The sequence below is a fragment of the Hyla sarda genome, chromosome 11 (assembly GCF_029499605.1).
Source record: "Hyla sarda isolate aHylSar1 chromosome 11, aHylSar1.hap1, whole genome shotgun sequence".
In the NCBI taxonomy this organism is placed as follows: domain Eukaryota; kingdom Metazoa; phylum Chordata; class Amphibia; order Anura; family Hylidae; genus Hyla; species Hyla sarda.
This window is the reverse complement of record NC_079199.1, coordinates 101,289,524-101,313,297: the sequence shown is the minus strand read 5'-3', so window position 1 is coordinate 101,313,297 and position 23,774 is coordinate 101,289,524. Positions and strand designations below refer to the sequence as shown.

General features: G+C 43.3%; 1 protein-coding gene, 1 long non-coding RNA gene and 1 pseudogene across 2 annotated transcripts in view; 1 reads left to right on the top strand and 2 right to left on the bottom strand.

The window, feature by feature from the left end:
- Positions 1-23,774, top strand: part of KIRREL1 (kirre like nephrin family adhesion molecule 1) — a 330,948-nt gene that overhangs the window by 6,695 nt on the left and 300,479 nt on the right. The window lies entirely within an intron of this gene.
- On the bottom strand, positions 1,366-23,362 carry LOC130295331 (uncharacterized). Its single transcript, XR_008848782.1, has 3 exons — positions 23,248-23,362; positions 21,742-21,872; positions 1,366-1,610 (listed from the first exon to the last, which is right to left on the bottom strand). It is a non-coding gene; the product is annotated as an uncharacterized LOC130295331 (long non-coding RNA).
- LOC130296076 (U2 spliceosomal RNA) lies at positions 13,836-13,998 on the bottom strand (annotated as a pseudogene).

The following is a 23,774-nucleotide window of genomic DNA, read 5'->3' as shown; positions in this document are numbered from 1 at the left end:
GACATGATGACATCACACAGTTCCTCCATATGGACATGATGACATCACACAGTTCCTTCATATGGACATGATGACATCACACAGTTCCCTCATATGGACATGATGACATCACACAGTTCCTCCATATAGACATGATGACATCACACAATTCCTCCATATGGACATGATGACATCACACAGTTCCTCCATATAGACATGATGACATCACACAGTTCCTCCATATAGACATGGTGACATCACACAGTTCCTCCATATAGACATGATGACATCACACAGTTCCTCCATATGGACATGATGACATCACACAGTTCCTCCATATGGACATGATGACATCACACAGTTCCTCCATATGGACATGATGACATCACACAGTTCCTTCATATGGACATGATGACATCACACAGTTCCCTCATATAGACATGATGACATCACACAGTTCCTCCATATAGACATGATGACATCACACAGTTCCTCCATATGGACATGATGACATCACACAGTTCCTCAATATAGACATGATGACATCACACAGTTCCTCCATATAGACATGGTGACATCACACAGTTCCTCCATATAGACATGATGACATCACACAGTTCCTCCATATGGACATGATGACATCACACAGTTCCTCCATATAGACATGATGACATCACACAGTTCCTCCATAAGGACATGATGACATCACACAGTTCCTTCATATAGACATGATGACATCACACAGTTCCTCCATATGGACATGATGACATCACACAGTTCCTCCATATAGACATGATGACATCACACAGTTCCTCCATATGGACATGATGACATCACACAGTTCCTCCATATGGACATGATGACATCACACAGTTCCTCCATATAGACATGATGACATCACACAGTTGCTGCAGATTTTCTTGGATCCATGATGAGAATCTCTGGTTCCACCACATCCCAGCGGTGATCTATAGGATGAGATCTGGTGACTGTGGAGGCAATTGGAGTCATGTGACCTCATTGTTCTGTATGAGATGATGTCATGTGACCTCATTGTCCTGTATGAGATGATGTCATGTGACCTCATTGTCCTGTATGAGATGATGTCATGTGACATGGGGCATTATCCTGCTGGAAGTATCATCAGAAGATGGTCCCACTGTGATCATAAAGGGAAGGACATGGTCAGTAACAATAGGGAGGCTGTGGGATTTATACCAGGATCAATTGGTACTAAGGGGCCCAATGTGCCCAGAAAATGTCCCCCCACCACCATTACATCCCCAGCAGCCTGACCCTGATACAAGGCAGGAGGGATCCATGCTTTATAATTACACCAAATTCTGACCCATCTGATGTCACAGCTGGAATGGGGACTCCTCAGACCAGACAACGTTCTTCCATCTCCCATTCTCCAGTTTTGGTTCCTGTGTGAATTGTGGCCTCATTTTGCTGTTTTTAGCTGACAGGAGAGGCCCCCGGTGTGGTCTTCTGCTGCTGTAGCCCATCTGCTTCAAGGTTGGACACGTTGTGTAGTAACAGATGAGAAGAAGAATTCAGGAGGTCCTGGGAAGAACCTGATAAAGAAAGGGATATACCTTTCGAAACGCGTTGTCCTGCATGCTGCAAACCTGCAATAAAACAACTTTTATTGGCACTAAATATCTACTGGACATTGTTCATTAGAAAAGCGATCGTCTGGCACCAACAACCATACTATGTGCACAGTCACTTAAATCCTCTTTTTCCCATTCTGGTGCTTAGTTTGATTTTCAGTGAGTTGTCTTGACCACGTATACATGTCTAAATGTGTTAAAGGGGTACTCCGTCTGGAACAAACTATTCCAAACACTGGAGCCGGCGCCCGGGAGCTCGTGATGTCATAGCGCAACATTTACAAACAAGGGATCCTGTGACTTGTAGTTGGAGGGAGGGAACTCCAACAGGAAATAGCCAATTCACAAATGGAAAGCAGCAATGTTATGGGGCACTCACAACACAGCCATTTAGCCCCAACACAAGCACGGATCCTTCCTAAGCATGTCCATTACTGTCTGGCAGGTAAGTACTAAAGTCAACTTATGGTGGATAACCCCATTAACAGGAAGAAGCATATACTACTTAATACTGTCAGGTAATGTCACACTTCTCCGTCGTACGGACCTCAATCATCACAATAGAATATAGTTATACCTTCTCCCAGCTGTATACAGAGCAGATCGCCGGGGATAGCGTTCACCTGGGCACTGAACCACAAAGCTTACAATCTAATTTGCATCCGGTCGGGGAGCGGCAGGCACCGGAGCGGCAGAGACCCGCCGGCAATTTGTCAGATGGCAGCGTCGATAAATCCTCGGGAGCCCGAAGTCAATGGCTTCATCTATTCAAAGATGGCCGAGATATAAATCATTCTACAAGGTAATTCACGGCTTCCCATTTATATGCTCTTCTGGATAACATCATTTAAATGCTTTATTCTGGATCAGTAGCTACAATCAGACGGAGGGTTTGACAGGAGAAGAGGAGATTTCGGTTCATGGCGATGTCTATTTCCCTACCGCGGTATTTCATTTAGATTTCACAGGTGGAATCTTTTTGTTTTCGCTTTAAAGGGAACATGCAGTGTTTCCCAAGCAGGGTGCCTCCAGCTGTTGCAAAACTACAACTTCCAGCATCCCCGACAGCCTGCTTGCTCCCCAGATTTGCGTTGATGCATACACTGTATACACCGCCATTCTCTTACATTTTCTGGATGGGGGTTGGGGGGTGTTGCGTGGGGGCTAGGGGCCTCCCAATTGAGTTTCGCCTAAAGCTTAAAAAAGTCTATAACTGCTTCTCGTGACCCTCACAAATGGCGGTAGGTGAGGGATAATTTAACTATCCTATATTTTTAGTTGCTGTACATACATACACACACATATACACATACATACTCACACATATACATATACATACTCACATACATACACACATGCAAACTCAAATACATACATATACACATACATACATACATACATACACACACACATATACACATGCGTACATACTCATACATAAACACACACATACATACATACTCACATACATAATCACATACTTACACACACACACATACATACTCACATACATACAAACACATATATACACGCATACATACACATACAAAGACACATACATACATACTCACACATACATACACACATATATACACGCAAACATACATACATACACACACATATATACACACATACATATACACACACACACATATATATACACGCATACATACACACACATATATACACAAACATACTCACATACATACTCACACATATATACACACATACATACTCACACACACATATATACACGCATACATACACATACAAAGACACATACATACATACTCACACATATACACATACATACTCACATACATACACACACATATATACACGCAAACATACATACATACACACACATATATACACACATACATATACACACACACACATATATACACGCATACATACACACACATATATACACAATCATACTCACATACATACTCACACATATATAGACACATACATACTCACACACATACACACACACACACATATATACACACATGCATACTCACATACACACACACATAGATGTACATAAACACACATATATACTCTCATAAATACACACACATATATACACACATATATACATACATACACACACATAGATATACATACATACACACACATATATACTCACACATATATACACACATACATACTCACATACATACACACACATACACACAGATATATATACATACACACACATATACACATACATACTCACATACATACAAACACATATACATACATACATACTCTCATAAATACACACACATATATACACACATACATACTCTCATAAATACACACACATACATACACACATATATTCATACATACATACACATAGATATACATACATACACACACATACATACTCACATACACACACATATATATACATACACACACATTCATATATACACACATACATACACACACATAGATATATACATAGATAAATACATACAAACATACTTACATACATTCACACACACATATATGCATATACACACATACATATATATATACACACATACATACTCACATATATATACACATATATACATACATACACACACATATATTAATACATTACATACACACACACATATATACACGTACATATATACACATATATATAATACACACATATACATACATATACACATACATACTCACATACATACACACACATATATACACGCATACATACATACACACACATACACACACACACATATATACACGCATATATACATACATATACACACATATACACACATATACACAAACATACTCACATACATACTCACACACACACACACATATATATACACACATGCATACTCACATACACACACATACACACATAGATGTACATACACACACACATATATACTCTCATAAATACACACACATATATACACACATACATACTCTCATAAATACACACACATAGATACATATATATATATATATATATATATACATACACACACACATACATACACATAGATATACATACACACATACACACACATACATACTCACACATATATACACACATACATACACACACATAAACACATAGATATACATACATACACACACATATACACATACATACTCACATACATACAAACACATATACATACATACTATCATAAATACACACACATATATACACACATACATACTCTCATAAATACACACACATACATACACACATACATACTCTCATAAATACACACACATACATACACACATATATACATATAGATATACATACACACACATACATACTCACATACATACACACACATATATATACATACATACACACATTCATATATACACACATACATACATACACACACATAGATATATACATAGATAAATACATACAAACATACTCACATACATACATACACACACATATATGCATATACACACATACATATATATATACACACATACATACTCACATATAGACACACACATATATACATACACACACATATATTAATACATTACATACACACACACATATATACACGTACATATATACACATATATATATAATACACACATATATATACACACACATATATACATACACACATATACATACATACACACATATACATACATATACAGTATACGCACATACATATATATATATACACATACACACGTACGTACATACATATATACACACATACATACTTACATATATACACACACACACACACATATATATACATACATACACACATATATACAGACATACACGCACATACATATATATATATACATACACACATGCATATTGACATACATACATATAAACACATATACATACACACACATACATACATACACATACACACACATCCATATATACACATACATACATACACACACATATATATACACATACATACACACACACGTTGACTTTTTTATATATATATATATTTCTCCCCTGCTGCATTGAAAGTGGAAAAACCCGCAGTGAAAATTCAAAACATTTCAGCAACACAATCTTAAAACTTCTTGTTTTTTCCCTGCACAGAAAATATCCACAGCGATTTGTAAAATTCATTCACCTGCCTTATACTATAATCTAAGCAAATCTGACGGTAAAGTCTGCACCTTTCTAAAGCAACAATATGGAATGGCACAGTTTTTCCTTTGCACCTTCTGGTAAGTAAGTGAACCCCCCCCCCCCACCCTTCTGGTATATCCTCTGATTTATCAATCCTTTAAGTAACATGATGCAGTCTCGCGGCTTTCACACCGTTCTGCTTTAGTGCAGTTCTCTCCCGACCCCGGGTCATTTCTGTCTGATTTCATTCCTTTTCTGTACAGTAGTCACACCAGCTCATCATCTTGGCCAGCTTGTATACGAGCGCCGCTCCGGGAGCCGAGTCGCTGCTAGAGCCGCTCCTGGCCAGCGCTTAATTAGCTCAGAATGGAGGTCGCTCCTGAGAGCGCGGCATGTGAGCGGGGAGGATGTGACATACGGTATGTGAGGGACCCGCACGTGTCACTGCCAGGACATGACGGCTCTCTCATGTCTTCTAAACACCATTTTGTCACCGACGTAAAAACTAATTGAAGGGAAGTCACAAGTGACCTCCTTCGAACGGTCGGCAGCTGTTTATTCCCGTATCAGGTTTTTGATTTTTAAAAAACGGATTCCTCAAAACCTGACTTGTGTACAAATTTTTATCCATATACGATTGAAAACCATATACGGTTTGAAAAATGATGTCTGGTTGCATACGTTTTTTAAGAAAAAACTTTTCACTCCATTATGAATAAAGTTTCACTTGTTTGATTGAAATTTCAAGAAAAAACTGTGCAAAGTCAAAAACGGATGGAACCGTACGCACATACAGTTCTGTACGGTTCCCATTCACTCCCATTTTTTTTTAAAACGTATACGTTTCAATACGGATTTTCACCTGGACTAAAAGCCGTGGTAGGCTACGGTTTTGGATACGGGAAAAAAAATGACAAAACCGTACAAAACGCAAAATGGACACAACCTGATGCTTCTTTTGACATACAGTTTTCAATGGAGAGTCAATGCAGATGGTTTTCAATACGGTTCCGTACGGTTTTCAAATTGAAAACGTATACGGGAACTGTATTGCAAAAACGTGGTGTGGACCCTTATTAAATCCTTTACAGCTTTTATTTTATTCACCATTAAAGAAGCACTCCAGGGATTTATTTATTTTTTACTTCATATGGTGCAGCATAGGCTATTATTAGAGAATAATGTAATGGTTCTTGTGTATGCCTTGTGCTTACCAGTTTCAACCGATGTGGCAGGCGTGAGATTTTCAGCCATACTGATTTGGATTTCCACACTGATTTCCTAATGCTGCCTACATTTCCCATTAAAGGGATACTCTGTCCCTAGACATCTTATCCCCTATCTAAAGGATAGGGGATAAGATATCTGATCAAGGGAGCCCCGCCGCTGGGATTTCCGGCATCTCTGTGCTGCACCTGGCGTTCTAAACAGTATGAACAGTAATGGGGGCAAATGGAGCAGCATCGGGCATTGTAATGGTGGCAGTATTAAAGGATGGTGGTTGTGTTGCTATAGAGAAGGGGTGGCTTCAGATGTAGGGGTCAAAGATGTCTCAGTATAGTATGTATAGTTTGAAGTCATCATGACGGTCTGGCCCAGATGGAGAAGAATTGGGAAGAGAAGACGTTGGCAGGGATGACCCTTATCATTTTGATTACTGATCAATATATATTAAGAAATAGACATATATGCTAATATGCTGCAGAAAAACATTATTTTCCTTATAACCCATATATCAGCTTGCTATTTGCTTGTAACTAAGATGAAGACCTTGGGATGACTCCAGAAGGACCAAGATGAGACGTCAGAAGACAAAATACTTGAAGAATATACAGACTGTATAGAAGGACAGAGAAATCTGGGATTTTCCAATATGAGAATGAGAGAGCCACATAAGTGAACTTTGGCCAATAAAGTAAAAGATGCTTAAATATGCTAATATATACGGACACAAAACTCAAATAACCAATCAAAATATAACATGATGATTTTGACGTGATAACTAACCTCCCCTTTTTGTCAAATGTAAAAACTAATGCACTTCCGTGTAATAAACAGAACTCTCTCTGGGAGCTTTCTGAGAACACTTGGGAACTCTCTGAGTTTCTTGCTGAGAAAGAGTTTTATACCAACTTTTTGTCCGGTGTATATTTCATGTGTCGACACTCAGCAGTATACAGCAGCAGTCACGCACATTTTAAAGGAGTACTCCACCCCTAGACATCTTATCCCCTATTGAAAGGATAGGGGATAAGATGTCTGATCGCGGGGGTCCCGCCGCAATATAGCACCCACCTGTTTCTGCTCCGGAAGCACTGGAGGGTCTGGGTCCCGACCACGGGAACGGTAGTTCGTGACGTCACAACCCTCCAACTCAATGCAAGTCTATGGGACAGCCGGGGGTGGGTGCCGCATGCTATATTGCGGGGGTCCCCAGCAGCGGGACCCCCGCGATCAGACATCTTATCCCCTATCCTTTGGATAGGGGATAAGATGTCTAGGGGTGGAGTACCCCTTTAAGGCCTCACCAGCTGCCATCCTTGACAACGTCACCTGTGAGTCAGTGGATATTATAGTTACGTATTCTGTGACTGGCTCTTTATCAGTAGAACATAGGGGGAGGGGTTATAAAAATTTGCATAAATTTAAATGATGTCTCCCTCCGACGCTCACAAATCACACGGGATTGAATTTTCATCTGTATCCATTATGTCACCAGGATTGTATGCTATTGCGGAACTACAACTTCCAGCATGCCCGGACAGCTGTTGGCTGTCCGGGCATGCTGGAAGTTGTAGTTTTGCAACGTCTGGAGGTCCAGTGCTGGGAGGGTATACCAGTATAAAGTAAAATGTAAAGTACAATGCCGCAACACCAGGTTAACACAACACAAAACCTCTGTATACGAATGGCAGAAAACAACGCAACATCTGCCAAACACATCAATGATAAGCCAAATATCCGACAACTAATATACTCGCTCTACAGTACCCTGCAGTGGGACGCTGCATTTGGAAAACAATAGAGTTTTTAGTGCTCGCCGGTGGTTATTAACCCTAGAAGGTATTGGATTTTTTTTACATTGGCAAAGGCATTTATATATATATATATATATATATATATAAAAAAAAAATATCCACGTAATAGCTACAGTTCCCCATACCATCTAAAATCGTATCGTAATGTCGCCATCTTGTTCCCTAATTTCTTGTATCTCTGTAGGATACTCTCCTAGGGTGGATGCATACATTATTTATTCCTTATGTTTTCTATACAATAATTCTTAGATGTTACGTTATTAAAACACCGAGCATCACTGCGAGGGATGTGCCAGCATTACGGCGACAATTCCAGTCTCACAAAGCTCACGTCGCTTTTATTCACATTTTTGGCCGCGGCTCTCTGTAGGTTTCGTCGGCATCAGGCATTATCATAATTCACAGGCAGAGACGGGAAGAACGTGCTGTTCTCCTCCTAAAAGTGAGAGGCTGCGCGACGCCTGCGACAGTGCGAATCCCATCCTGAGAAAACCTTAACGTGACACCGGTGTAATTAAATCTCTCCCCCCCCTCCCCCGCTCGCCACTCCAACACGATTTTCTTGACTGATAGTAATGGTCTGAGATCCCAAACTATCCACTGCGGGCGACTGGTAATTAGTGACAATTCATTGTAACTTCGCGTGGAATTACCGCGCTCAATCTCTCTCCTGCAGGCAGCCAAGGTTCATGTCTGAGCGCCAGACACTGTGGAGAAATATAGCCGCCATTGAGCGCTGGAAAATAAAGATGGAGAATATTTAGGGCAGTAAATAAATCGTCTTAGTGGCTTGACTCAGCAGGCCTGGCGTCATCCGTCATGGGCTGTGATCAATGGAGGCAAAAGAAGACGACGTGAATGAAGGGGGTGGCGTCACGTTATCATCTCCACTACCATGTCTATAAAGGGGGATTCTGGATCTGGAGGAGCCAGTGGATCCATGTGTCATGGGAAGAGCAGTGATTGCCCAAATCATTATCCTTCTCCTGTCAGGAGAGAGTTGGGGGCTGGACCCCAAACTTTTCATGTATGTGACTGTCCTACGATACACAACGTGATACCAGTATCCAATATCACCAAATGTGGCTGCTACCCCCGGTGCTATTTAATCCCCCTTCATCACCCCCCTGTGCCATTTCATCCCCCTTCATGAACCCCAGGTGCTATTTAATCCCCCTTCATCACCCCCTGTGCCATTTCATCCCCCTTCATGAACCCCCTGTGCTATTTCATCCCCCTTCATGAACCCCCTGTGCCATTTCATCGCCCCTTATTAACCCCCTGTGCTATTTAATCCCCCTTCATCACCCCTGTGCCATTTCATTCCCCCCTTATTAACCCCCTGTGCCATTTCATCCCCCTTCATGACCTGTGCTATTTAATCCCCCTTCTTGACCCCCCTGTGCTATTTCATCCTCCCTTCATCACCCCCCTGTGACATTTCTTCCCTTTTCGTGACCACCCTGTGCTATTTCATCCCCCTTCATCAACCCCCCCCTGTGCCATTTCATCCCCCCTCTTCATGACCCCCCTGTGCCAATGCATCCCCCTTAATGACCCCCCCTGTGCTATTTAATCCTCCTTCATGACCCCCGGTGCCATTTAATCCCCCTTCATGACCCCCATGTGCTATTTAATCCCCCTTCATCACCCCCTGTGCTATTTAATCCCTCTTCATGACCCCCCTGTGACATTTCATCCCCCTTCATATCCCCCTTGTGCCATTTTCTCCCCCTTCATGACCCCCCCCCCGTGCTATTTTATCCCCCTTCATCACTCATCTGTGCCATTTTATCGCCCTCTTCATCCCCCTTGTGCCACTTTATTCCTCTCCCCCCTGGAAGCCCCCCTGTGCCACATCATTTACCACCTGTGCAATGTCATTGCCCCCTTTTCACCCCCTGTGCCACATTACCCCATCTTGATTCCCCCTGTGCCATTTAAACCCCCGCTTTATCGCCCCCTGTGTCACATCATTCCCCCTCTCTGACCCCCCCAAAGCCATTTTATTTCTCCAACTTTATCCTCCCTTGTTCCACACCATTCCCACTTTCTGACCCCCCTGAGCCATTTTATCCTCCCTTTATCCCCCTGTGCCACACCATTCACCCCTCCTCTCCTCCCTCTGATCCCCTGCGGTTCATTTCTTACCTGACCTGTATTCCTCACTCTTAGGAGCACAACACAGCATGACCGGACAGTCAATAGAGTAGTCCAGGGGATGCCAACCCAGTCCTCAAGTCCAACATCTGGAGGTCCAGTGCTGGGAGGGTATACCAGTATAAGGTAAAATGTAAAGTACAATGCTGCAACACAGGGTTAACACAACACAAAACCTCTGTATACGAATGGCATAAAACAACGCAACATCTGCCAAACACATCAATGATAAGCCAAATATCCAACAACCAATATACTTGCTCTACAGTACACCACAGTGGGACACTGCATTTGGAAAACAATAAAGTCTGTAGCGCTCTCTGGTGGTTATTAACCCTGGAAGGTATTGGCTTCTTTTTACATTGGCAAAAGCTTTAAAGAGGTTATCCAGGAAAAAACTTTTTTTTTATCTTATCTTTAATCTTAATCTTTTCAGTACTTATGAGCTGATGAAGTTGAGTTGTTCTTTTCTGTCTAAGTGCTCTCTGATGACACCTGTCTCAGGAACCTTCCAGTTTAGAAGCAAATCCACATAGCAAACCTCTTCTACTCTGTGCAGTTCCCGAGACAAGCAGAGATGTCAGCAGAGAGTACTGTTGCCAGGCAGAAAAGAACAACTCAACTTCAGCAGCTGATAATTATTGGAAGGATTAAGATTTTTTTTATAGAAGTAATTTACAAATCTATTTAACTTTCTGGAGCCAGTTGATATAAAATCCCCCTTTAATAAATGTGATAGCTACAGTTCCCCCACCAAAGTGCCAGGTACAGGGACCCAAATATCTGTCACAACCACAGTATCCCCATAATTCAACCAGCCACAATGCCCCCATAAAGTAACCAGCCACAGTATCCCCATAATTCTAATGGCCACAATGCCCCATCCTGTAACCAACCACAGCATCCCAATTAATTTACCGACCATTATGCCCCCATAACCAGCCACAGTTATGTAACGCAATTTATATTGAAACATTGTGACTGTGTCCTAAGATTGTTTTTAACCCTATTTATTTTTTTATTTATTATTGTTTTTGTTTCGTTTTTTCTTTGTTTCTTATTGTTTTTTTTTTGTTTTTTTTTGTTTCTTGTTGTTTTTCTTTTGTTTAGATTTTTTGTTTCTTAATAATGGAGCTCCCCTTTAAGTCACTAGACATATACAGGGATGAACGTGCTGCTGCCTAATAGATCAGATAGAAGCGCTCGGGGATTCAGATGAAGATGAACTCCATTTCTCCGCACATGAGGAAATTGCCACATTTGCTACGTGAAGAATATGCCTTTTTCCCCATTAAAATATTACCGGGCTGCTTATTGCCTTCATAGACATCTGCAATAAGTCATATCTGGCTGGACGGGAATGACTTGACTCCGAGGCCTGAAGGTATTACAGCGTTAACTCCTCATTGCCTGCACTAGTGCTCGGATATGATCAGATTCATACAGTATTGCTGCAAAATCTACACATGACCATGTAATGGCAGCACCGTGAACTGAGGTGTTCACATCCCATAGGCAGGGCTGGTGCAAGGATGTTTGCCACCCTAGGCAAAAGCTAATATTGCCGCCCCCTTGACTCTGCCCATTGGTCCTCCCTTTGACATGCCCCACCTTACTACTGTGGTGACACACTAGTAACAAACCTCCTCCTCCTCATGTAATCTCCTTACTACTGGGGTGACACACTGCAACAAACCTACTCCTCATGTAATCTCCTTACTACTGGGGTGACACACTGTAACATACCTCCTCCTCATGTAATCTCCTTACTACTGGGGTGACACACTGTAACAAACCTCCTCCTCATGTAATCTCCTTACTACTGGGGTGACACTGTAACAAACCCCCTCCTCATGTAATCTCCTACTACTGGGGTGACACACTGAAACAAACCTCCTCCTCATGTAATCTCCTTACTACTGGGGTGACACACTGTAACAAACCCCCTCCTCATGTAATCTCCTTACTACTGGGGTGACACACTGTAACAAACTCCTACTCATGTAATCTCCTTACTACTGGGGTGGCACACTGTAACAAACCTTCTCATGTAATCTCCTTACTACTTGGGTGACACACTGTAACAAACCCCCTCCCCATGTAATCTCCTTAGTACTGGGGTGACACACTGTAACAAACCCCCTCCTCATGCTGCTAGCTGAGCGAGTGGTTTGGATGCTCTAGGCAGCTGCCTATTTTGCCTGTAGGTATTTTTTTTCTATCTAAGAGCCGAGGAACATGTTCTCGAATCACCCAAAAAAACTTGCACAAAGGATGCGGTCTATCGCAAGCCCTTCTACAGGAGAGAGGCCCCAACAAACCTTACCCTTCGCTTCCTGACCAAAAGGTGCCTGCGAGGTTCCAGGATCGATGTCCCTTTTCACCAAAGCTACTAAGGGACCACAAATACTCCCGGAATCCCCCCTGGAGTTAGCCAAGTTATCTGCCCGCAGAGCCGATAACGGTAGGTACCCTGCCAAGGCAGGAGTACCCGGGGTGTTTGCAGTGAGGTGCGGAACCTGACGGCCACACACACCTACCCTAGACCACCAGGAGGGACACCCAGAAGGGCTACCGCATCCTGATAATCCTGTGAACACACAACACGTAAAATGTGACACAGGGAGACAAAAAGAAATAAATAAGTGAATGTGTGCAGATATACTGCCCGGACATCCAGCCGGATCTATAAAAATGTCTCTGATCCTAGCCAGAAGGCCGGGAATCAAGAGGTGAGTGCCACAAGGTGAAGAGATCATGGTGCTCGTGCTTCAACTCAGTGAGCCTATTCTCCCAGTGAGTTTCAGCACCTCGGGGTCACCACTCCCCGAGGCACTAAAGTACCTCGGCTCTAGACCCTCTCAGCCTCATGGTGAGACCCGAAGGAAACAGGTCACATCGGGGCAGCCGTTGAGTTGATTCCTCAGAACCAGCCCCGGGACACCCCAGTACACCTGCCCCCTCCATGCAGCACCAATCCCCATCAGCCCCACACCGGCGTTACTGCCCACCGGCATGAAACTGATAAGAACAGATACTTCACTTGATCTTTGCCAAAAGGCCGAGAAGCGATTCAACCTCCAGGAAGGCTGCGGACGCATGCGCAGCGAAACGCATTGCATCTATGCTGAATAAACCTACCTGGTTATTTTACCTGCTGCCCTCTTGCAATTTATCATCTAGTCGCCTATACTAGTCCTGTTCTTCTCGGTCACTCCTTGGTCCATTCGACTTCCAGTCCATTCGACTTCCTCCATACGCTAAACATCGTTGTGTGTGATTCCACACAACTCCATCTGGTAAGCGGCTGTGGTTGGTTCCCACCCCCTACCTCACCTAACCGCCTTCTACCCTCTTCTTTTTCAGGTAAAAATGGACCTCCCAAATCTGATGTAGGTTATTTTTAGAGGTTTTACAGTTTGAGAAAAACAAAATAATTTAAAGGGGTACTCTGCTGCTAGGCAACTTATCCCTATCCCAGTGGCGGGACCCCCCGCGACCTCCGTGCAGCACCCGGCGTTCTAAACGAACGCTGGGTTCCGGCGGCTTAGGTTATGACGTCAAACTCGCCCCCTCCATGCATGTCTCTGGTGTAATAAAATGCAATACACAAAACCCACAGTCTGAATGACCTCTCACCCATGTCTTGGACAATCCATCACCCACAGTTATAATTTATAATACACATATAGGATTTTAATAATCAGGCCTTGGGCCTGCTGCCGTAATCGCGGGGGTCCCAGTGGCCAGACCCCCAGGATCAGACATCTTATCCCATATCCTTTGGATAGGGGATAAGAAGCCTAGCGGCATAGTACACCTTTAAGTTCTTCTCGGTCATTCCTTGGTCCATTTGACTTCCAGGAAGGCTGCGGACGACTTGGTTTATACCTCCATACCTTGGTTTATGCCTCCTCCCATAGAATTGGGGTGGGGGGCGTAGCATGATGTTATGAGGAGGCATGGCATTACGTCACATCCACAGTCCCGGAAACAAAGAGCTTTCCAAGACTGGAGACGCAGCCCCTCATAAAATGCGGGTGCTGCACGGAGATGATGAGGGCCCCAGCGGCGGGCCCTCCGTGATCAGACATCTGAGACCCTTTAAATGTCTTTTAGAAGCCATCTGGAGCGAGTGACTTTGCTAAAAGGCTGCTGCTGCTTGTTTCTTACTGGTTATAGAATAGAGGGGAGGATCCTACATGTATTATTAGATAAATAATAATTTTTTTAAAAAGTGGTGTCTGTCCCCTTTATATTTCATAACCATCCAGTTTAAAAAACAAACAAACAGCAGCAGCCTTGTACTACCAGGGTGGAAAGAGACATTTCTTGGTATTAGGCTAGGCCCTTCCTAGCCTAATACCAAATTAGGCCAAACACCCACCATTTTGACCATTAACGGGCCCCCAAGGAGTAAAGTGGTGTTGTTGTGCTTCATCACTTAACCCCTCCATTACTGGGCCGGGTACAGTGTGCTCAGTCCAGAGAGTACAGTGACAGTACAGAGAGGTTACGCTGACTCCCATGACATGGGTATAGGGGTTGTATCAGTAGTAGTTACATCTGGGTTCAATGTCCACTCTCTTAGTATTATAAATGGTACATTCTAGATGGGGCCGCTGACAGAGTTTGCATTAGGGCCCAGACGTGTCACGTTACTGACTGTGAGACCACTGGGGCCGGGCCAGAGCATTCTCTATACATCTGAGACTGAATGTATAATAAAAGCCCAAAAGGTCACAGACGGGGGAGTTACACACTTGTGTTTTCAATAAATTAAAGAGAATCTCAGGAATTTTTAAGAATATTAGAAGGGAGGACAAGCGAATGTTATTGATGCAGTGACCTGGGCAGCAGAGCCAATGTTACATTATTGGAATAGGTGAGATGTGTGCGGGAGAGGGACTTGTCTAAAATATAGCAAGAGTATTACAAAAGTATATCTAAGCCTATTATATGCAATGCCGACAGCTCATCTGGTGTATCTAAGCCCATTATATGCAATACTGACAGCTCATCTGGTGTATCTAAGCACATTATATGCAATACTGACAGCTCATCTGGTGTATCTAAGCCTATTATATGCAATACTGACAGCTCATCTGGTGTATCTAAGCCCATTATATGCAATACTGACAGCTCATCTGGTGTATCTAAGCCTATTATATGCAATACTGACAGCTCATCTGGTGTATCTAAGCCTATTATATGCAATACTGACAGCTCATCTGGTGTATCTAAGCCTATTATATGCAATACTGACAGCTCATCTGGTGTATCTAAGCCCATTATATGCAATACTGACAGCTCATCTGGTGTATCTAAGCACATTATATGCAATACTGACAGCTCATCTGGTGTATCTAAGCACATTATATGCAATACTGACAGCTCATCTGGTGTATCTAAGCCCATTATATGCAATACTGACAGCTCATCTGGTGTATCTAAGCACATTATATGCAATACTGACAGCTCATCTGGTGTATCTAAGCCTATTATATGCAATACTGACAGCTCATCTGGTGTATCTAAGCCCATTATATGCAATACTGACAGCTCATCTGGTGTATCTAAGCCTATTATATGCAATACTGACAGCTCATCTGGTGTATCTAAGCCTATTATATGCAATACTGACAGCTCATCTGGTGTATCTAAGCCTATTATATGCAATACTGACAGCTCATCTGGTGTATCTAAGCCCATTATATGCAATACTGACAGCTCATCTGGTGTATCTAAGCACATTATATGCAATACTGACAGCTCATCTGGTGTATCTAAGCACATTATATGCAATACTGACAGCTCATCTGGTGTATCTAAGCCCATTATATGCAATACTGACAGCTCATCTGGTGTATCTAAGCACATTATATGCAATACTGACAGCTCATCTGGTGTATCTAAGCCTATTATATGCAATACTGACAGCTCATCTGGTGTATCTAAGCACATTATATGCAATACTGACAGCTCATCTGGTGTATCTAAGCCCATTATATGCAATACTGACAGCTCATCTGGTGTATCTAAGCACATTATATGCAATACTGACAGCTCATCTGGTGTATCTAAGCCTATTATATGCAATACTGACAGCTCATCTGGTGTATCTAAGCCCATTATATGCAATACTGACAGCTCATCTGGTGTATCTAAGCACATTATATGCAATACTGACAGCTCATCTGGTGTATCTAAGCCTATTATATGCAATACTGACAGCTCAACTGGTGTATCTAAGCCCATTATATGCAATACTGACAGCTCATCTGGTGTATCTAAGCACATTATATGCAATACTGACAGCTCAACTGATGTATCTAAGCCTATTATATGTGATATTGTCAGCTCATCTGGTGTATCTTAGCCCATTATATGCAATACTGACAGCTCATCTGGTGTATCTAAGTCTATTATATGCAATACTGACAGCTCAACTGGTGTATCTAAGCCCATTATATGCAATACTGACAGCTCATCTGGTGTATCTAAGCCTATTATATGTGATATTGTCAGCTCATCTGGTGTATCTTAGCCTATCATGTGTGATATTGTCAGCTCATCTGGTGTATCCCTTTCATGTGCTAAACCGACAGATGATCTGGTGTATCCAAGCCTATCATGTGTGATACTGTCAGCTGATCTGGTGTATCCAAGCCTATCGTGTGATACTGTCAGCTGATCTGGTGTATCCAAGCCTATCGTGTGATACTATCAGCTGATCTGGTGTATCCAAGCCTACCATGTGTGATACTGTCAGCTGATCTGGTGTATCCAAGCCTACCATGTGTGATACTGTCAGCTGATCTGGTGTATCCAAGCCTATCGTGTGATACTGTCAGCTGATCTGGTGTATCCAAGCCTATCGTGTGATACTGTCAGCTGATCTGGTGTATCCAAGCCTTTCGTGTGATACTGTCAGCTGATCTGGTTTATCCCTTTCATGTACTATAATATCTCAGTCTATCATGTGTTATACTGTTTTCTCATGTGGTGAATCTGAACCTATGGTATCTGATATTGTCAGTACATCTGGTGTATCTTAGAATATCCTGTGTTGTACTGTCTGCTGATCCTGTGTATCCAAAGAGTTGGCACTGCCAATAGGCATGATAGGCCGCCATCTAGGGCACAATGTCTTCTAGAGCTCTTAAAGTGAGTGGCGGTGCATAGTAAAGCATACTATGTAATGTACGTCCAGATGCAGAGACTCCCCGCTTCAGTACTGTACAGTGAACCCCAGACTTATGATGGCCCCGACATATGATCATTTCAACATATGATGGCCTCTCAGAGCCCATCATATGTTGAAGGCAGCCTCGACATATGATGCTGCTGTGTGTCGGGGCCATCGTACAAACAGCTATCTGACAGCGCTGACAACTTCAGTAACTGACAGATAGTTGTATAATGTGCCCCGTGTGCCCCGTTCTGCCTCCTGTTACTCACATGCTGTCCTGCTAACTCATACAGGCTTCCACTGTGAGCTCCGTGTAAGCCCCGCCCCCCAGTGCAGCCATAGCCAATAGCCTGTAGCATCTTGCTGCAGGCATCCAATGAGCTGCTGGCTGCCCTCCCCTTCCTTTCCTATAGAGCTGTAGTCGGCAGGATGGTAATGGAGGACATTCTGTCCCCCCCTGAAGGTATTTAAAGAACTGTACAGTACTGTATGCGATGTCACACATCACATACAATACATATATACACTATAAACCCCATACATCAATGTTTCCCTATCAGTGTGCCTCCAGCTGTTGCAAAACTATAACTCCCAGCATGCCCAGACAGTCAATGGCTGTACATGCATGCTGGGAGTTGTAGTTGTGCAACAGCTGGAGGCACCCTGGTTTGTTAAACACTCCCCATACACTCCACATACAATGGTCATCCCAGAACCAATTAGCAGTTTCCCATAGAGATATGTATTCAACATACAATGGTTCCGAGGCCCCAGAACCAATTACCATTTTTACATAGACATATGTACTCGACATATGATGGTTTCAACATATGATGGTTCTCCTGGAACCAATTAATATCATATGTTGAGGGACCACTGTATTTTACTTTGCAGCATGGGGTAGAGGACCTGCGCTGTTACAGGTGACCGAGCAAGGAGCCGAGGAAGATAAAGGACCTGGCCTCAGCACTGGACCTGGGGCAGGTGAGTGCCATATTCATAATGCTGGAGTAACCAAATGTGGGATATTGTCTGAAATAGAGTCCACCTGACAGGGCAGCAATGGTACAGGGGTGCAACTCCTGTAGTGGGCCACCACATTTGGATAGGGGATAAGATGTCTAGGGGCGGAGTACCCCTTTAAGCTACCTACAATCTAAAATGGTCGTGTGTGATCCAGTCTGCTGAGCTGGTGTATCTAAAATGGTCGTGTGTGATCCAGTCTGCTGAGCTGGTGTATCTAAAATGGTCGTGTGTGATCCAGTCTGCTGAGCTGGTGTATCTAAAATGGTCGTGTGTGATCCAGTCTGCTGAGCTGGTGTATCTAAAATGGTCGTGTGTGATCCAGTCTGCTGAGCTGGTGTATCTAAAATGGTTGTGTGTGATACCGTCTGCTGAGCTGGTGTATCTAAAATGGTGGTGTATGATACCGTCTTCTGAGCTGGTGTATCCAAGTCTATGTATCAAATCGTATGCAGAGAAATTCTAAATCAGTATTCGCAGGAGGATCCAGGCGGGGGCTGATAATAAAGGTCATCATTTGGAGAATTAATAGGATGGGCACGTCAGTAATATAGATAATACCCCAGCAGAATAGCGCAGGGATATAATAAGCCGCGTCCAGAGTTACGTCACTGACCGCAGCCACCGCCGGGCGCACATTAATATGTATTTATTGATTACCGGCCCAGTGTATGAGCGTTCCTCCACGGGGTGTGAGATTCCACCAGGAGAGCGAGGTCAAGAGCGCTACTTGACCGTGTAAAATACCACAGAGACATGGACGTGTGTTCATCCCCAGATGACGGGAAGACGTGTCAGAATGCGCTTCACAGCTGGGGCCCCGGTTATGAGATGTAAATTGAGCAGATGGGAGGTGGAAGGCTGGTTAGTAACCCGGAGGGGGGAGAATAGCGCGAGAATCCGCTGCCATCAGCTGACTCACATCTCCGGGAGGGAAAATGTCTTTATTACTGAGGAATTCAGAAGAGAATATTTGTATGGATATATCTAATATAATAAAAAAAGGAAGAAGGGTCCTGGGGTAAGGGGTCTATGGCCCCATCAACCGCACAAAAATCTTCTCTGAACGGGTGCTGTCAGATGGAAAAACTTTTTACATGTTGTACAACTTATATACTTCATAAAAAAATGTTATCTCCTTTTTATAGAAATGATGGCTTATAAAAAATAAAGACCACTAGGGGTCCCCATACCATCCAGAATAGAATCCTGTCCGGCTGCAGCATCATCTTTGTCCCCAGCTGAAGCACAGGCCGGGACAAAGTCCAGTAGGTGAGAGCGGGACTAGCACTCCTCTGTGCTCACTCCTGTCCTATCAGACTGCAGCATGAAAACAGAGAGGAGGGGTTTACAGAGCAGCCTGCAGTGATTGGATGAAAAGACCCAGCACAGCACAGCAGACTCAGGGAGGAAATGAATGCATGGTGAGTGATGGCGGGACTAGCACTCCTCTGTGCTCACTCCTGTCCTATCAGACTGTAGCATGAAAACAGAGAGGAGGGGGTTACAGAGCAGCCTGCAGTGATGGGATGAAGAGACACAGCACAGCAGACTCAGGGAGGAAGTGAATGCATGGTGAGTGAGAAGGGACTAGCCCTCCTCTGTGCTCACTCCTGTCCTATCAGACTGCTGCATGAAAACAGAGAAGAGGGGGTTACAGAGCAGCCTGCAGTGATGATATGAAGATGCACAGCAGACTCAGGGAGGAACTGAATGCATGGTGAGTGAGGGCGGGCTCAGACACGCCCCTTTCTGAGCAGTGGATGTCAAAATAGGTGAGCAGCAGAACAGCTATACTGAAGCTAGACACATAAAAAAGATATGTAAAGCATCTGCATGACCTAATGAGTAAAATATAGAAACTTAATTTTTTCTTCTGTTAAATGACATGTACACTTTAAATTTGGTGCAGAATTTTTGTGGACTTTTATGCTGCAGAATTTGGCGCAGAACAGTCAAATAAATTATTATTTTTTAATCAGTTTGTGTTTTCCTGGCATAAATGCTTCACATTTGGTGAACCCTGGTGCATTTTCATCTATGTGTTTTACACACTCTTTGGGGTCGGCAGCAAGGAGAATGTTTAAATGGGAAAGGGGCGTGACTTCACTGGAAGGGAACAGCTTAAAGGGGTATTCCAGCTTTATACATCTTATCCCCTATCCAAAGGATAGGGGATACGATGTATGATCATGGGGTCCCGCCGCTGGAAACCCCCGCAATATCTGTGCAGCACCCTGCATTCTGTGCCGGTGTGAGGTGAGATTTCCGAACCCATGCAAAAATCGAACCGATGTGATGTCACGGTCACGCCCTAGTGACTTCATGCCGTGCCCCCTCCATTCATGACTATGGGAGGGGGTGTCCTGCACAAATCACTTTTTCTTTAAAGCAGGAAGAAGAGGGCCGATTGAGAACTGTGGGAGACCAGCGTGGGACCAGGGCTAGGTAGGTAAAGGGTTTTTTTCTATTGTTTTTTTTCTGGCCCCACGCAATACGAATTTTTGCAAAATGCCCGATAACCTCTTTAAATGTACTCCAAAATCAAGGTGCAAATTTTTAGAATATTTTATTTCTATAAAAAAATGCATACTCACTTACCAGGGTCTCCCGCATCTCCCACTTTGACATCTGACTTCTGTTCCCTACCGCTTGTCGCTTGGCTTGGTACTTCTGGTAAGTAAAGGCCTTTAACGTAACATTTTGGTGGGGATTTGACAGTTGTAGAAAATCTGCAACAAAAAGGAACACAAGCAAAAAAAAAAACTTTCGATGATGTCACAGCCCCCCAGCACTAATTTCGACCATAGGTCACTTAAGAGATCAGTGTATGCAGAGGGGCCCTTGTTCAGCCTGAGTATTCTCTTCTGACTAAGGAAAAAAAAAGACTTGAAGCACATTGTCCTCACAGCATGGACTAGAACGGGAATAAGACTTTGTCCTAGGTGTAGGTATGTCCAGCACTAGCCCGGCCAGATCCAGACTGACTAAAATGCTTTGGGTCCCCCCTTCTCTTGGAAGAGGAGGCCAGACTAGGGACTTCTCCCACAACTTTAAAGGGGTACTCCGGTGGAAAACCTTTTCTTTTTTTTAAATCAACTGTTGCCAGAAAGTTAAACAGATTTGTAAATGACTTCTATTAAAAAATCTTCACCCTTCCAGTACTTTTAGGAGGAAATTATTTTCTTTTTGAATTTCTTTTTTGTCTTGTCCACAGTGCTCTCTGCTGACACCTGATGCCCGTATCAGGAACTGTCCAGAGCAGCATAGGTTTGCTATGGGGATTTTCTCCTGCTTTGGACAGTTCCTGGTACGGGCATCAGGTGTCAGCAGAGAGCACTGTGGACAAGACAAAAAAGAAATTAAAAAAGAAAAGCATTTCCTCTGTAGCATACAGCTGCTTAAAGGTATTGGAAGGGTAAATATTTTTTTATAGAAGTAATTTACAAATCTGTTTAACTTTCTGGCACCAGTTTATTTAAAAAAAAAAAATGTTTTCTACGGAAGTACCCCTTTAAGGAATTCTGTAGTGACATTTAACTTGTCCCCTTGAAATATAACTTATCCCCTATCCAAGTGCTGGGACCCCTCGCGATCTCCTGAACGGGGCTCCGGCAGTCTGCTGGAAGGGGGTGTGTGGACCCCTGTACGGAGCAACGGCCGACACACCCTCTCCATGTATCCCATAGAGATACATGGAGGGGGTGTGTCGACCGCAGCTTCCTGTGGGGGTCGGAACGGCCGCTTCGGGCAGACTGTGGGGGCCCTGTTCAGGAGATTGCAGGGGATGCCAGTTGTCGGACCCCCCACGATCGATCTATATCTTATCCCCTATCCTTTTGGATAGGGGATGAGCTATATGTCACTGCACTACATCTTTAGGGAGGATCACGTGACCAAGGTATCATTTTTTTGATACAACAATGCTAACTTTACCCCTTACACCAGTGTTTCCTAACCAAGGAGTCTCCAGCTGTGGCCAAACTACAACTCCCAGCATGCTGGGAGTTGTACGGTAGTTTGTCCACAGCTGGAGGCACCCTGGTTGGGAAACACTGCCGAACACCTCAGTGTATACTATTAAAATAGTGCAATGTACAAAAACACCTTTATGTCCTGCGTTCTCTCACAGCCTCAAGACAACTTTTTTGTGATAGCAGCTGGAACCCAAGTACAGGGACGCTACATCTTGGGGCTCCATCTTATGGGCAGGACCGGCTTTACCTATGGGAAAAATGAAAAAAGCGAAATGCGTTGCATCTATGCTGAATAAACCTACCTGGTTATTTTACCTGCTGCCCTCCTGCAATTTATCATCCAGGCGCCTATACTAGTCCGGTTCTTCTCGGTCACTCCTTGGTCCACTTTTACCTAAAGGAAGATGAACACTCATGTATGTGTCCTATTAGTATTTAGAATTCAATTACATGCACATTGTTACATAGCGACAAAAAAAAATATCAAAAAAAGATCCTGGTTTCTTCCATCGGATTCGATTCTCTTAATCTCTTCTACCCTTTAATGTGTCACGGTGGCTCCAGTTCCGATGATTTTCTGCTCTCATAATATTATCATTTTCTAGTTAATGCACTCCGTCTTATTACAGCCACAAACAATTACCATTCCTCCACCAT